Source organism: Nicotiana sylvestris, chromosome 4 (assembly GCF_000393655.2).
Source record: "Nicotiana sylvestris chromosome 4, ASM39365v2, whole genome shotgun sequence".
Taxonomy (NCBI): domain Eukaryota; kingdom Viridiplantae; phylum Streptophyta; class Magnoliopsida; order Solanales; family Solanaceae; genus Nicotiana; species Nicotiana sylvestris.
The window spans coordinates 71,369,965-71,383,057 of record NC_091060.1 but is presented as its reverse complement, the minus strand read 5'-3'; the positions used below and the strand labels follow the sequence as shown (position 1 = coordinate 71,383,057).

General features: G+C 39.6%; 1 protein-coding gene across 4 annotated transcripts in view; it reads left to right on the top strand.

Moving 5' to 3' along the window:
- Positions 1 to 8,350, top strand: part of LOC104229345 (uncharacterized) — a 50,770-nt gene extending 42,420 nt beyond the window's left edge. For all 4 annotated transcript variants that reach the window (XM_070172005.1, XM_070172007.1, XM_070172006.1 and 1 more), the window contains one exon: positions 8,050 to 8,350. The gene's annotated coding sequence lies outside the window, so the exon portion shown is untranslated. The remainder of the gene's footprint in view (positions 1 to 8,049) is intronic.
- Positions 8,351 to 13,093: the final 4,743 nt, after the last annotated feature.

Below are 13,093 nucleotides of genomic sequence, written 5' to 3'. Positions count from 1 at the left end.
GGGTTTCTCTTAACCTCTCTTTTAAAAATCTCTTCTCTAATTCTTGAGGTTGGTTTATGATTTTACTATGTTCAAACTACTTGTTTTGCTTTCTTTCTACTTGAGTCAGCATGCTAAAACCCTAGTTCCCTTTTTGTCTCATCCGAGTTCTGAAATTGCATGTTTAAATGGGTACTTGTTCGATTAAGTTCTGCGTTCTTGCTTGACTTATTTGATTCTGAGTTTTACCATCTTTTAAACTCGATTATTGTGGAAAACCCTAGGTCTTTTGGTCTGAGACTGCTTGTTTGAATGTATACTTGACTCGATTAAAGGTTTCCTGTTTCAGACTCTCTTTTCTATTATGTGACTTATCTTATTCTGAGTTTCACTATCTTTTTAACTCGACTATTGTTGAAACCCTAACATCTCAAAAGGTTTCCTCACTTGTTACTGTGAGACCTTTACTTGTTTTGACTCTCTTCTTCACTTTGGCTATACGTGTGAGCCTTGACTATCTAACTTTGTTCACTACTGAATCCTATGCTTATTTCTGCTACTATTGCATGTTGTTTCTTTTGCCAATGCCCTTGGCCTCGCATGTCTGATGATTCTGTTCACTCTATTTATATACTGAAGTGCAGAATCATGTTTCTTCCTTGATTGATCTTGGTCTTGTGACTGATTGCAAAAGCTTTTCTTTTATGACCCCTAATTTCACTCGCCTGTTTAAAATTAATTGATTCCTTTCCCTTTACTGTGATGTTTTACATTGCTGAATCCTTTCCCAAAATAAGCATATATTTGTACTTAGACTTGATTGTTTACTGCATGCTTTTACTGCCCCTTTTATGGCAATAATCAATCTATTTCCAAACTAATTTTCCTTCCTTTATTAGACCTGCTGCTACCCGTTAAACAGTGATTCCTTAATTAAAGGGAGTCACTTCTAATAATTGATTCTGACTTGTGATTATTTCCATATTTGTCTTAAGACTTTACTTATCACCTTATTCTTCACCTGTTTTCAAAACTATAAATACCCACCCTCTTTTCTTTCAAAGACATGAACAATTTGAGTTCAAGAACACACACTTCACTCAAAACTCTCTCTTTTCTCCATTGCTACTTGTGCTACTGCTCTGTCTAGCTCGATGAGAGCCAAGGCTAGGCTATGGAAATTTGCTTACTTTTTCTTTCTGCACTTTGCCTCTTTACTGGTATGTCCTAGTTAATTTTCAAGCATCAACAACATATTTCTGTAATTGTTCCAACTTCTCTCATGTTTGTCTACTTCTGCTTATGTTTCTGCAATCAAGTTACATTACTAGCATGTTAAAATGTGTTCCCTTTCCCTTTTAAATTAATGCTCTCCTATGTGTATGAATCCCCAAACCCCACATCCCCTCTTTGTGTTTGTGTTCTCTGGCTGGTTTGTGGGCATGCCAGTATCATCTATTGTTGTGCATGTCCAAACCTGATTATTCTTGGAGCCATATACTTCATGCAATGTATTTCCAAACCACTGACCCCTTTGTGCAACTGCTGATTCTGTGTAGTTTAAGCTTTACTACTACTGTTTTCAAATCACCCATACCCCTTACCATTCTCAACCCAGTTTTAAATAAATCTCTATTTCTGCACTTCCACTATACTCTTAGGACCTAGGTTTTACCATTCTTATGTGAGCCTTGCCTTGAGACCCTTGAGCTCCCTCTAAACTTGAACACATAAGGGCTGGTCCTTCCACACTGCACTTATCTCTATCTGGTTATGCAAACCTGGGTGTAAGAACTACTAGGGGTCCCTTGAGACCCTTAGGGAACTTTGATACACCCAAGTCTGAGAAAGGCTTTGAAACAAGTGGTACTTGAGGTGGTTTATTCCATAACTCAGAGAGGAAGTCAAGAATCAGACTTCCTATGGTTGTAACATCCTTTTTGCATTTTTCTAATGTAATTCAATCATTTCGGTCTGTAATAAATATTGGGGGTTGGTTAGTTAAAAGGGATGGGTAATTATGCATGTTTAGCTATTAGAAGGGTAGAGAACATGCCTATAGGATGTATTCTATTTTAATTCAAGTTCTGCATGCTCCACTTTCACGCAGATAGAGATCAACCCTATAGGATTTGTTTAAAGAACTCTGCATGTTTTATTACCACACTTAGATACCATGCCTATAGGATCTAAATGGCTATAATCAGACGTCATGTCTACAAGGTTAAAATCGGCTTCGAAATTAGTTTCATGTCTATAAGATTAAAATGAGTATTTTTCATAGAAATCATGCCTATAGGAATTTTAAGTAAGTCCTGCCTGCTTCATTTCATGTTCAACTAGATATCATGACTATAGGAATTAAAAATCAGCAATAATAGAGATCATGCATATAGGATCTAAAACCAGTCTAGTTTAAAAATCAGTTTGACTCGTACTATTCTAAATTAGTTTTAAACAACCTACTCCCTTTATTAATACAGTTTAGATAGCATGCCTATAGGATCCAAATCGCTCGTGTAAAACTGTCACTGCTTTGCTACATTCTGAATCAGAAATGGATATCATGCTTATAGGATGTCACCAACACACACTTTGGCAAGCCTTAGGTGATAACAACAAGACTAAATCCGCCTTTGTTAATTAGTAACCACTACAACCAGCAGGCAGACCTGATTCGAACTTCTTATCTGAGTTGTGTAATAAACTGGTCTGCTTCAACAACTAAAACTCCCATGTGTTAGTACTTTAAATTCTGACCCTAAATGTGTTTAAGTCATTCTATTTATGTGCTTTACTTGAGGAGGTATATATGAGCCTCTTAGTTGCTTACATGTTTCCCCTAGTATGCAGTCCTACGTGTTTTGAATGTCGCCTTAGTTTATTTACCTTTAAAAAACCTAAGAGTCATCCTAAAATCCTCCGTCTTATAGGAATAATAGTCCTAAATTCCTCTCGGACTGATAGGACTGGGACGGGTAATAGCATGCAATAGAGGTCAAGACCAATCCACGCTTTAATACCTTAACGGGGTGGGAAGGGTAGATATGGATATGATGACCGGCGCGCTAATACCACGTGTATCCCCTCTTTTAAGGAGTGTCATACCGGGTATCGCATTGATGTTATCTATATTATAAATAAACCTAGTACCCCCTCGTTTTATATTCTCAAGTATTTGTAGAACTATAACTCATTTCCAAAATTCGCCTTTTAATTGTTTTCAAACTCTTGTGTGTTCAAACTTAAATCCCCTACTATTTGAGCCTATATTTGTCTATCTACTAATTGTACAAAATTCACAAAACTATCTGGCCGGGAACTACATTAGTGGATCTTGAGGGGTGCCTAACACCTTCTCCTTAGGATAATTTCAAGCCCTTACCCTATCTCTGGTTATCAAACATACTTAGAAATGAACCCTATAGGTGTCCTAATGCACCTTAAATTATTAGGTGGCGACTCTTCAAATGCAAAACCGAGTTCCCAAAAGGAATGAGTTGTCATATACCCAAAATGTCATAAACCCGATTTTCCGATGCAAAGAGGGAAAAAAGGGGCGCGACATACAGCCCCAGTTTTGATATTGCCTACAGGTTCGGAGTCTTATACAGTCTATTGTGATGCCTCAAAGATTGGGCTTGGAGTAGTGTTGATGTAGGTAGTGTTGATGTAGGGCGGTAGGGTGATTGCCTACGCATCCAGACAGTTGAAGGTACACGAGAAGAACTACCCTGTCCACGGCCTTGAGTTAGCTGCCATTGTTCACGCCCTAAAGATCCGGCGTCATTATTTGTACGGGGTTCCTTGTGAGATTTAGACTGATCAACGGAGCTTGCAACACCTATTCAAGCAAAAGGATCTAAATTTGTGCCAGAGGAAATGGTTAAAGTTGCTGGAGGACTATGATATCACTATTTTTTAGTGGCCGATGCCTTGAGTCGCCGGGCAGAGAGTTTGGGGGAGTTTGGCTTATTTACCAGTATCAGAGAGTCATATGGCGATAGATGTTCAAGACTTAGCCAGCCAGTTTGTGAGATTGGATCTTTCGGAGCCTAGTCGGGTTCTAGCTTGTGTGGTTTCTCAGTCTTTCTTATTTGATCGTATTAGTGAGCGTCAGTATGATGACCCTTATTTTCTTGTCCTCAAGGACAAGGTTCAGTATGGTGATGCCAGAGATGTGACTATTGGTGATGATGGGGTATTGAGGATGCAGGGTCGAATGTTGATGGGCTTCGGGAGTTGATTCTAGAGGAGGCTCACAGTTCGCAGTATTCCATTCATCCGAGTGCCGCAAAGATGTACCAGGATTTGAGGTAGCACTATTGGTGTAGGCGGACGAAGAAAGATATAGTTGGAATTGTAGCTCGGTGTGTCAACTATCAACAAATGAAGTATGAGCACCAAAGACCGGGTGGGTTGCTTCAGCAGATAGAGATTCCGAAGTGGAAGTGAGAGCGGATCACCATGGATTTTGTATTTGGGCTCCCACAGACTTTGAGAAAATTTGATGCTATCTGGGTGATTGTGGATCAGCTAACGAAGTCCGCTCACTTCATTCGTGTGTGTACTACCTATTCTTCAGAGCGTCTAGCGGAGATTTATATCCGAGAGATTGTTTATCTGCATAGTATTCCAGTTTCCATTATTTCAGATGGAGGTACCCAGTTCACATCACGATTTTGGAGGGCAGTTCAGCATGAGTTGGGTACTCGAGTGGATTTGAGTACAATATTTCTCCCTTAGACGAATGGATAGTCCAAGCGCACTATTTAGATTCTTGAAGATATGCTCTGTGCGTGTGTGATTGAGTTTGGAGGGTCTTGGGATCAGTTGTTGCCATTGGTAGAGTTTGCCTACAACAACAGCTATCAGTCCAACATTCAAATGGCACCGTATGAGGCTTTATATGGTAGGCTGTGTAGATCGCCAGTGGGTTGGTTTGAGCCAGGGGAGGTAGACTATTGGGCACAGACTTGGTTCAGAATGCTTTGGAGAAGGTCAAGGTGATTCAAGATAGACTCCGTATAGCCTAGTCCAGACAGAAGAGCTATGCGGACCGGAAGGTTCGTGATGCTTCCTATATGGTTGGAGAGTGGGTTTTGCTTCGGGTATCGCCTATGAAGGGAGTTATGAGATTTGGGAAGAAAGGAAAGTTGAGTCTAAGGTTTATTGGCCCTTTTGAGATATTGAGGCATATTGGGGAGGTTGTTTATGAGCTTGCCTTACCTCCCAGCTTGGTAGGATCTCTTCTGGTATTTCATGTTCCGATGCTCCGGAGGTATCACGGTGATCCGTCGCACGTGTTGGATTTCAGTTCAGTCTAGTTGGACAAGTATCTATCCTATGTTGAAGAGCCAGTGGCAATATTGGACAGGCAGGTTAGGAAGCTGAGGTAAAAGAACATTGTGTCAGTGAAGGTTTAGTGGCAGGGTCAGCCGGTCGAGGAGGCAACCTGGGAGATCGAGTAGGATATGCGCAGCCGTTACCCTTATCATTTCACTACTTCAGGTATGTCTCTATGCTCGTTCGAGGACGAATGAATGTTTAAGTGTAGGAGGATGTGACGACCCGGCCGGTCGTCTTAAGGATTTACGCCCGATCCCCTATTAACTATTTTCCCCATGTTTATTTCTGCTATTTGATTTGACGGGATGTTCTATTTTGAGTTTCGGAGGGTTTTGGGACACTTAGTCCCTAAATGAGAGCTTAAGTTTCGGAAAATTTGACCGTAGTCGGAACAGTGTGAAGATGGCCTCGAAATGGAATTCTGATGGTTCCGTTAGCTCTGTTGGGTGATTTTGGGCTTAGGGGCATGTTCGGATTGTGTATTTGAGGTCCATAGCTAATTTAGGCTTTAAATTCTGAAAAGTCAAATTTTGAAGTTTCCGGTTCGATAGTGACATTTTGATCTAAGGGTCGGAATGAAATTTCGGAAGTTGGAGTAGCTCCGTAATGTTGAATGTGACGTGTGTGCAAATTTCAGGTAATTCGAACGAGGTTTGATAGACATTTTTTGATCGAAAGTGTAAATTTAGAGTTTTGGAGTTCTTAGGCTTGAATCCGTGGTTGATTCATCGTTTCGATGTTGTTTTGGTGTTCTAAGGATTGGTATAAGTTTGGGTAGTGGTATATGACTTATTCGTGTTTTTGGTTGAGGTCCCGGGGGCCTCGGGATGATTTCGGGTGGTTAACGGAAAGTTTGGAGTTGAGAGGTTGCAGCTAAAGTTTCAATTCTGCTATCATAACCACAGCTACGGCTTGGGGACCATAGGTGCGAGCCCGCAGAATCGATAAGGGAAGCCGCAGATGCGGCCAAGAGGAAGATGGGTTGGATCCGCAGATACAGGAGTTAGGCCACACCTGAGACCTCGCAGGTGCGGGAGCATATCGCAGAAGCGGAAATGTTGAGTTAATGAGAAGTCGCAGATGCGACCTTGGATCCGTAGAAGCGGGACCGCAAAAGCGGATTGGCTGGGCAGAAACATATAAATTCTTGCCTTCGCGAATTTGAGCTATTTTCACCTTTTTTTAAACGGGAAGAAGCATTGGGGAGCATTTTTAAGAGATATTTTCAGAGGAATTCATTGGGATCGAGGTACCCCCACTCAGACTTATCACACTTGAGACGAGGAGTTCATGGAGACTCCGAGGTATATCTGCCACGTCCGCAGACCGAAGAGTCCCTTTCTACTCTCCCTTTTATATTAACCCTTCCGTACTTTGTGTCTTTATTAGATATTATGGAGTTAGACGTTTGTAGACTTTCAAAGGCTTGTGATCATGAGATTCCGGGTTTTGGTAAATGTATTTAGCTTTCGAGAGTTGATATTGTGTATGCCAAGCGACACTTTAAATTACTGTTTTATTTCATTACTTCGGTTTTAATTATTTCTTCTGCAAATTGGTTTATTTTTACCTAGTCGTAGAGACTAGGTGCCGTCACGATGGTTCATGGAGGGCGAACCAGGGTCGTGACAGGACATTACCTAATTACCTAATAAGTTGATAATGATTAATATTTTCCACCCCACAGCACGTGGCAGCCACTATGTCTATGTACATATGACTCATACAATTTAGGGAAAGGTGCAAAACATTAAGGAATTCAAGAATTAAGTAATTAGTCATAAAGAATTCAAGACTTAAGTCTTCAAGGTTAAAGAACTTAGTGGTAACGTTGAAGACTTCAAGACAGAAGCCTTCAAGATTAAAATCTTTAGTCATAACGTCAAAACATTCAAAGGTTCATACAAACTGACCTTTCTAATTCAAGAGAAAGGTAACAAATATTCACGCAAAGTAGGAAACTGATTTTTCCCTTCTCCGATTTTGCTGTCACGAGTTTTGTCGCAATTGTCGTGTGTTGGAAGGATTGTCAAGAGAATCGGCTCAGGTATGTTAAGGCTATCTCTTCTTTCTTTTTGGCATGATCCAAATAATACATATGAAACGAGCAAAATACGCAACTTTCATAAATGACTCTATTCATAGAAATACTAGGGGTGTCTATATTCTTGATTCCCCATGAATTATTATATCTTCTGTTCATGGGTCCCAAAAAATTACGTATTTGATAAAGTTTATCCGAAATGTATATTGATTTTTATGGCATTTCGAGAAAATCTTGTTAACGTATTTCATATGCATTTCATGCATTTATACATATACATTGACCCATGACCAGATGATATTATATAAGCGTATATATGTATATTATATGTATGTGGGATATGGGAAAAGGTTACAGCGTTATATACACACCACCACCTGATCAGCTAGTATATGTTGAAGATTTTGCCCATAGTGGCCGAGATGATATGATGGGATGTCCTCAGAGGCTTGATGTTGTGAACATATGTACCTATGTACGGCATGACATTCATATGAATATGCATGACACTATAAGTATTTCATGATTTACAGAGTTATCCAAACATACAGGTTGAGTCATTTACTCTATATTTCTTCCATGTCTTTTATGTACTTATTTATGTGCCTTACATACTCGGTACAATATTCGTACTGACATCCCTTTTTGCTTGGGGACGCTGCGTTTCATGCCCGCAGGTCTCGATAGATAGGTCGAGAGTCCTCCAAGTAGGCGATCAAATCAACAGAAGATGTTGGTGCACTCCATCTGCTCTAGAGTTTCTTATTTGGTCAGTATGATTTAGATGTGTATTGTTTGGTATGGTGGGGATCTGTCCCGGCCTTTATGAGAACTCTGTGTGCTTAGAGGCTTGTAGGCAAATGTCATGTACGTAAAAGATTGTATGGCCTTGTCAGCCTATGTTCAGTGTACGAGTGGTTATTTTGGCCTTATAGGCCAGTATGTCATATGTCTTAATTTTTATTCCCTTGTGCTTTACTCCGGTTTATTTACCTACGATATAATGATATGAAAGATAAGTTATGTTGGTACCCAGTTGAGTAAGGTACCAGGTGCCTGTCGCGGCCCATCGGTTTGGGTCGTGACAAAAGTGGTATCAGAACAGTTCTGTCCTAGGGTATCTACAAGCCATGTCTAGTAGAGTCTTGTTTATGGGTATGTCATGTACAACACTTATAAGCAGGAGGCTATAGGGCATTTAGGATTGTTACTCTTTCTTCTTACTCTAGATCATGTGGTAGAGATGAGTTGTAAGAACTCAATTTCCTAAACTCTATCTTATTCATAATGCAACGATGACTACATCCAGAAAGACGCTTGGTAAGAGATATAGCTGTGGAAGAGTTGAGTCAAAGGAATTCGATTTTTGCATCATGCTTATGATGAGTAAACGTAAGGTCTTCAGTAAATCATGTGTGTGTAAGCTCCTTGGTAAGGATCCCTAAGGTAAGAATACATATCCACTCTTACAGTAAAAAGATTGGAAGGTAGACACAAGTTTCAGCAAGTAAAAGAAACAAGGTGAAGAAGGGTACGAGATACCCAGTTAATAAAGATTATCATGATTTACCATTCAGGAAGGGAGATATAAACATTTTGAGTTACCTTCAATAGTGACAGATGTACGTACAATCGGCCACACCGATCTTAGTTATGCCCTATGGGAGCTAACAGATATAGTTTAAGAGAAGAAAGGGTTATCAGGATCCGGGTGGGGTTAGAGTAACCCAAAATGGGGGATGGATTGGTAGAGTTAGTTGACATTTCCGAAGGATAGTGCAAATGTGGTAATGGATCTCCTTGTGAGACACTCAGATGGTGCAGTATAAAATAGTACAACCAGATATGAGTACTATAACGATAGGCACTGGGAGACTTGAAGGGACAAATATTATCTTAGTGTGGCTTCCGCCCCTAGTAGAGGAGGAATGTTAGGCAATTCAAAGAGCCAATGGATGGAGCAAAGGGAGTTAATAGCAAAAGAATGTCTTGTTCGAGTTTTCAGAATAAAGTAATAGACATAGATGTTAGCATGAAATAAGAAGAGAGTTAATGAAGCATTATGAGTAAGATGTGATACATGGATGACAATGTTAGGTAAAAAAAAAGATAGTATTATAGAATCTACAGTCAAGTGAAGGAAAAGACGAAAGGTGACAGTCCTTGAGATAACAAAAGAGTATGGGCCATAAAGGCATATCCTCATTTCAAGGAATAAGTTCGTGACTCCAATGTGATTACCAAAAGGGAGAGTTAACCACCAAAGTAATAGAAATTAGTATGGGTTGGTGAACAAAATAAACTAAACGTGAATTAGCGACTGAGTGATTGGATGATAGTTGGCATCATGAGAATTTCAGATTTCTCTGGCGATAATATAAAGGACAACAGAAGAAGATTCATGAGAAATTCAGAGAATGGTCATTCAGGAAGACGCTTCCCTAAAGCAAGCAATGTGAGTAAAGTTAAGCTTAAGGGACTATGTGTGCCAGTTACACTAAGTGCCACCCTCACGAGTAAGGAATTTCGTTATCCTTGGTACAGAAGAATTACCGCAAGGCAAGTAAGGGTCCTCGATGATGTGACAAGATGCCAAAGATGAAAAGGTAAAACATCTATAGGTAGATCGTCATAGCATTAAATCTTAGTACTTCCCTAAAGGGGGAATATGGAGTAACGTGGTATTAAGTCAAAATTAAGTGGTTCTAGTAACTATAGAGTGGTAAAAAAGGAACGCGATAAAAATAAAAAAGGGATGAAATTGCACTTATCAAATCCTACAGATATGCTACGATTCCAGAACATTATGCAAATGCGACGTCAAAGAAAGGAAGTAAGGGTTCCTGCCCGGAATGTTATTGAGAAATAAGGAGCCAGTGCGAGAGGTAAGTTAAGACAAGGAAATAACCCAAGAAGGATTATGCATAATATTGATATGAGAATGAGTCAACGAGTAGTTAATAATTGATTCGGTAAGAGCCTAGTTATTTCCAGACAAGAGGTTGCAGACAAATCAGCAGATCGTGCAAGATAAACATAGGGAACCCCAACATGGGGAATTCATCCTTGCAGTTATGACATCGTGACCCTTGAGAAATATTCAGATAGGAGTTGGGATAGTTAAAGGCATCATATAAGTGTTACAGAAATAAAAGAGAGTGCCACTTGGAAGACAGTCAAAATATCAGTTCAGAAGCAGCCCTACAAGCATAAGGGCATGGAGGTAAGTAACTATGGATAATTATAGGAAACGAAGGACATCAAAAGGTACGTCGAGTATACGATGTAATAAGCTCGCAGTAATACAAGAGTTAGAGGGTCCTCCCTAAGTACTAAAACGAAAGACTAGCCGAGGGAATAACGAAGAAGGCTTCAGCCTAAGCATACTGACCTAAAGAGGAAATGGTCTTGTAACAACAGTATCACAACAACATTGTATGCACTCCATAAGAAAGTGGCACCTACCGTGGCTAATGAACGGGAAGTGAAATCAGAAGTGATATCCCAGATCATATGACTTGTATGGAATTCCAATGTGCGTGGGCACTAAGGTAAGCTAAGTATGCACACGAAAGGGGGAAGAAAGACCAGAAAAAGTAAAAGCTTACATTTAAAGAAAGCTGAGAAGGAACAAAAAGGAATTATTCGCTCAATAATCTGGACTTAGTTACGTTATGGGTACACTTAAGAGTTTGGAGTTTTATACTTGCTGCATATACAACCGTGGAAGATTCCAGTATCAGTTAAAAGAAAGAATTGAGCCCAGGTCATAGATCGAATTGTTAAAGGATTATATCATGAATATTCCATAGCGCCCATAAAAGGCTAAACATAATAACTAATACCATGAACTACAGATTAGAGATAGCTTAAGCCTACATAAAGGTTGATCAGAAGAAGGAGGAAACTAAAGAGTTACATCAACGAAGTAAATCAGGAATCTGATTATTGGACCCAGAAAATCATAGAAATCGTGATTAAGCACATTACAGGGTCACTCTTAATATCATAGGTACAAGAGGGATAGTGCAACAACCATATTCTATAACGGCCTTATGATAAAGCCAATTAGAAAAGTACCAGCCTCATAAGAAGTCAGTACGAAACTTCCATCGGATTATGTATGCACTAGAGGTGCAAGTATTATAGTAGAGCTTCAAGTTATGGACGTAAATTACACCTAGGTGGAAGGGAGGTCATGAAAGAGATAGAAGATACGATGCGAGATTTTAAGATAAGCAAGGTAAAGGTGAATAATGTACGAGATACTCAAAGGCAGAAGATCGTGAATAGTCCATTCTTCAGATAAAAGAGTAAAAGCGCGGGGATTCAGTATCTAAGAATAATAGTGGCGTCGTCAGTAGCATATCTTCCAGCCTATCGAAAAGCCTGACTGAGAGAGTAAAGAAGAGTTAGAGACGATGTGATGTCTCGTTTGACGTTCCAAAATGACATAAGGAAATCTATAATGCAAGCAAGTTGAAAGATTGCAAGTAATATAAATAGAGTTGTGTAGGTGGCAAGCTATTGTATGGTGAAACGACAAGGTTCTAGAAGATAGGAGTAAGGATAAGAACGGGCGAGTGAGAAGGTAATGAAAATGGACAAGTCCTCAAGATTAAGCCCATGAAAACAAGAAGAGCAGATAATTTCTCTAAATTATACAAAGCTCACTATAGCCTGAATGAACTGAAAAGAGTCTAAGACTAATAGCATTTAGAAGAGATGGAATGTTGCCCTGGTAATAGCATGATGGTGTAATTGTGATAGATAAAGGATGATGTTTAGGCCTTCGACTGAGTAATGATCTGACGAAGAAAAGAAAGGGATCTCATGAATTGGCCAGGGTTATAATACCCACGTAAGGTGAATCGCAATGGGATGCTATAAGATACGGTTATGAAAGCATGGTATCACCCCGGGTGGATCGGTCTAATCATTTCAGATATTCCCCGATGAAATGTGAACCCTAGTGGCAGTATTACATAAAAGGTTAGGATATCAGGGGTAGATTATAGATCAATATTGAGGTGAATCAACAATGGATGGAGAAAAGTTATAAAGTATGAGATGAGATTAGGTCGTCATTCTTAAGATGAACGGTAATGTGAAAGCATTGAAGGACATAGATTTATACATATTGGATAAGCAATGAAAGTAACCTGGAATTTGGTAGCAGACCTCAGTAAACAGAAATCGAGGTAAGATTTATGGTATAAAATGACATACTTAGATATAGTAAAGTCATACGGATGGATAACTGGGTCTATGAAATAAGATATAGCAATATTCGTAAGTTTGGCAAAATACCGAGCGAAGAACTTCAGTAATGGCTAAAAATCGGAGGAAAAAGGAAAGAAGAGACGCATAAGCGCACTTACAAGGTCAGAGTGGTACAGGCTGCATGATAAAAGGTAGCAACAGTTACGAGACTGGAAGGATTCCGACCATAAGTCGTAGTGTAAAAAAATGGCCTAAAGGGGGGAGTGCCCTGGACTTTGAACTTATTCACAGAACAATTGCCTAGATGGAAAGAAAAGCACTAACGTATTCATAGGAGCTATGGGTTATGAGAATGATAAGTTCATCAGATAACATTCGGGGACAAATATTCCAAAGGGGGGAGTGATGTTACACCACACATTTTTGTATGTAGAAATACGCCATAAGTAAATTAAAAAAATCTCGAAAATGAGATTATCCCGAGGTTAGAATATTTAT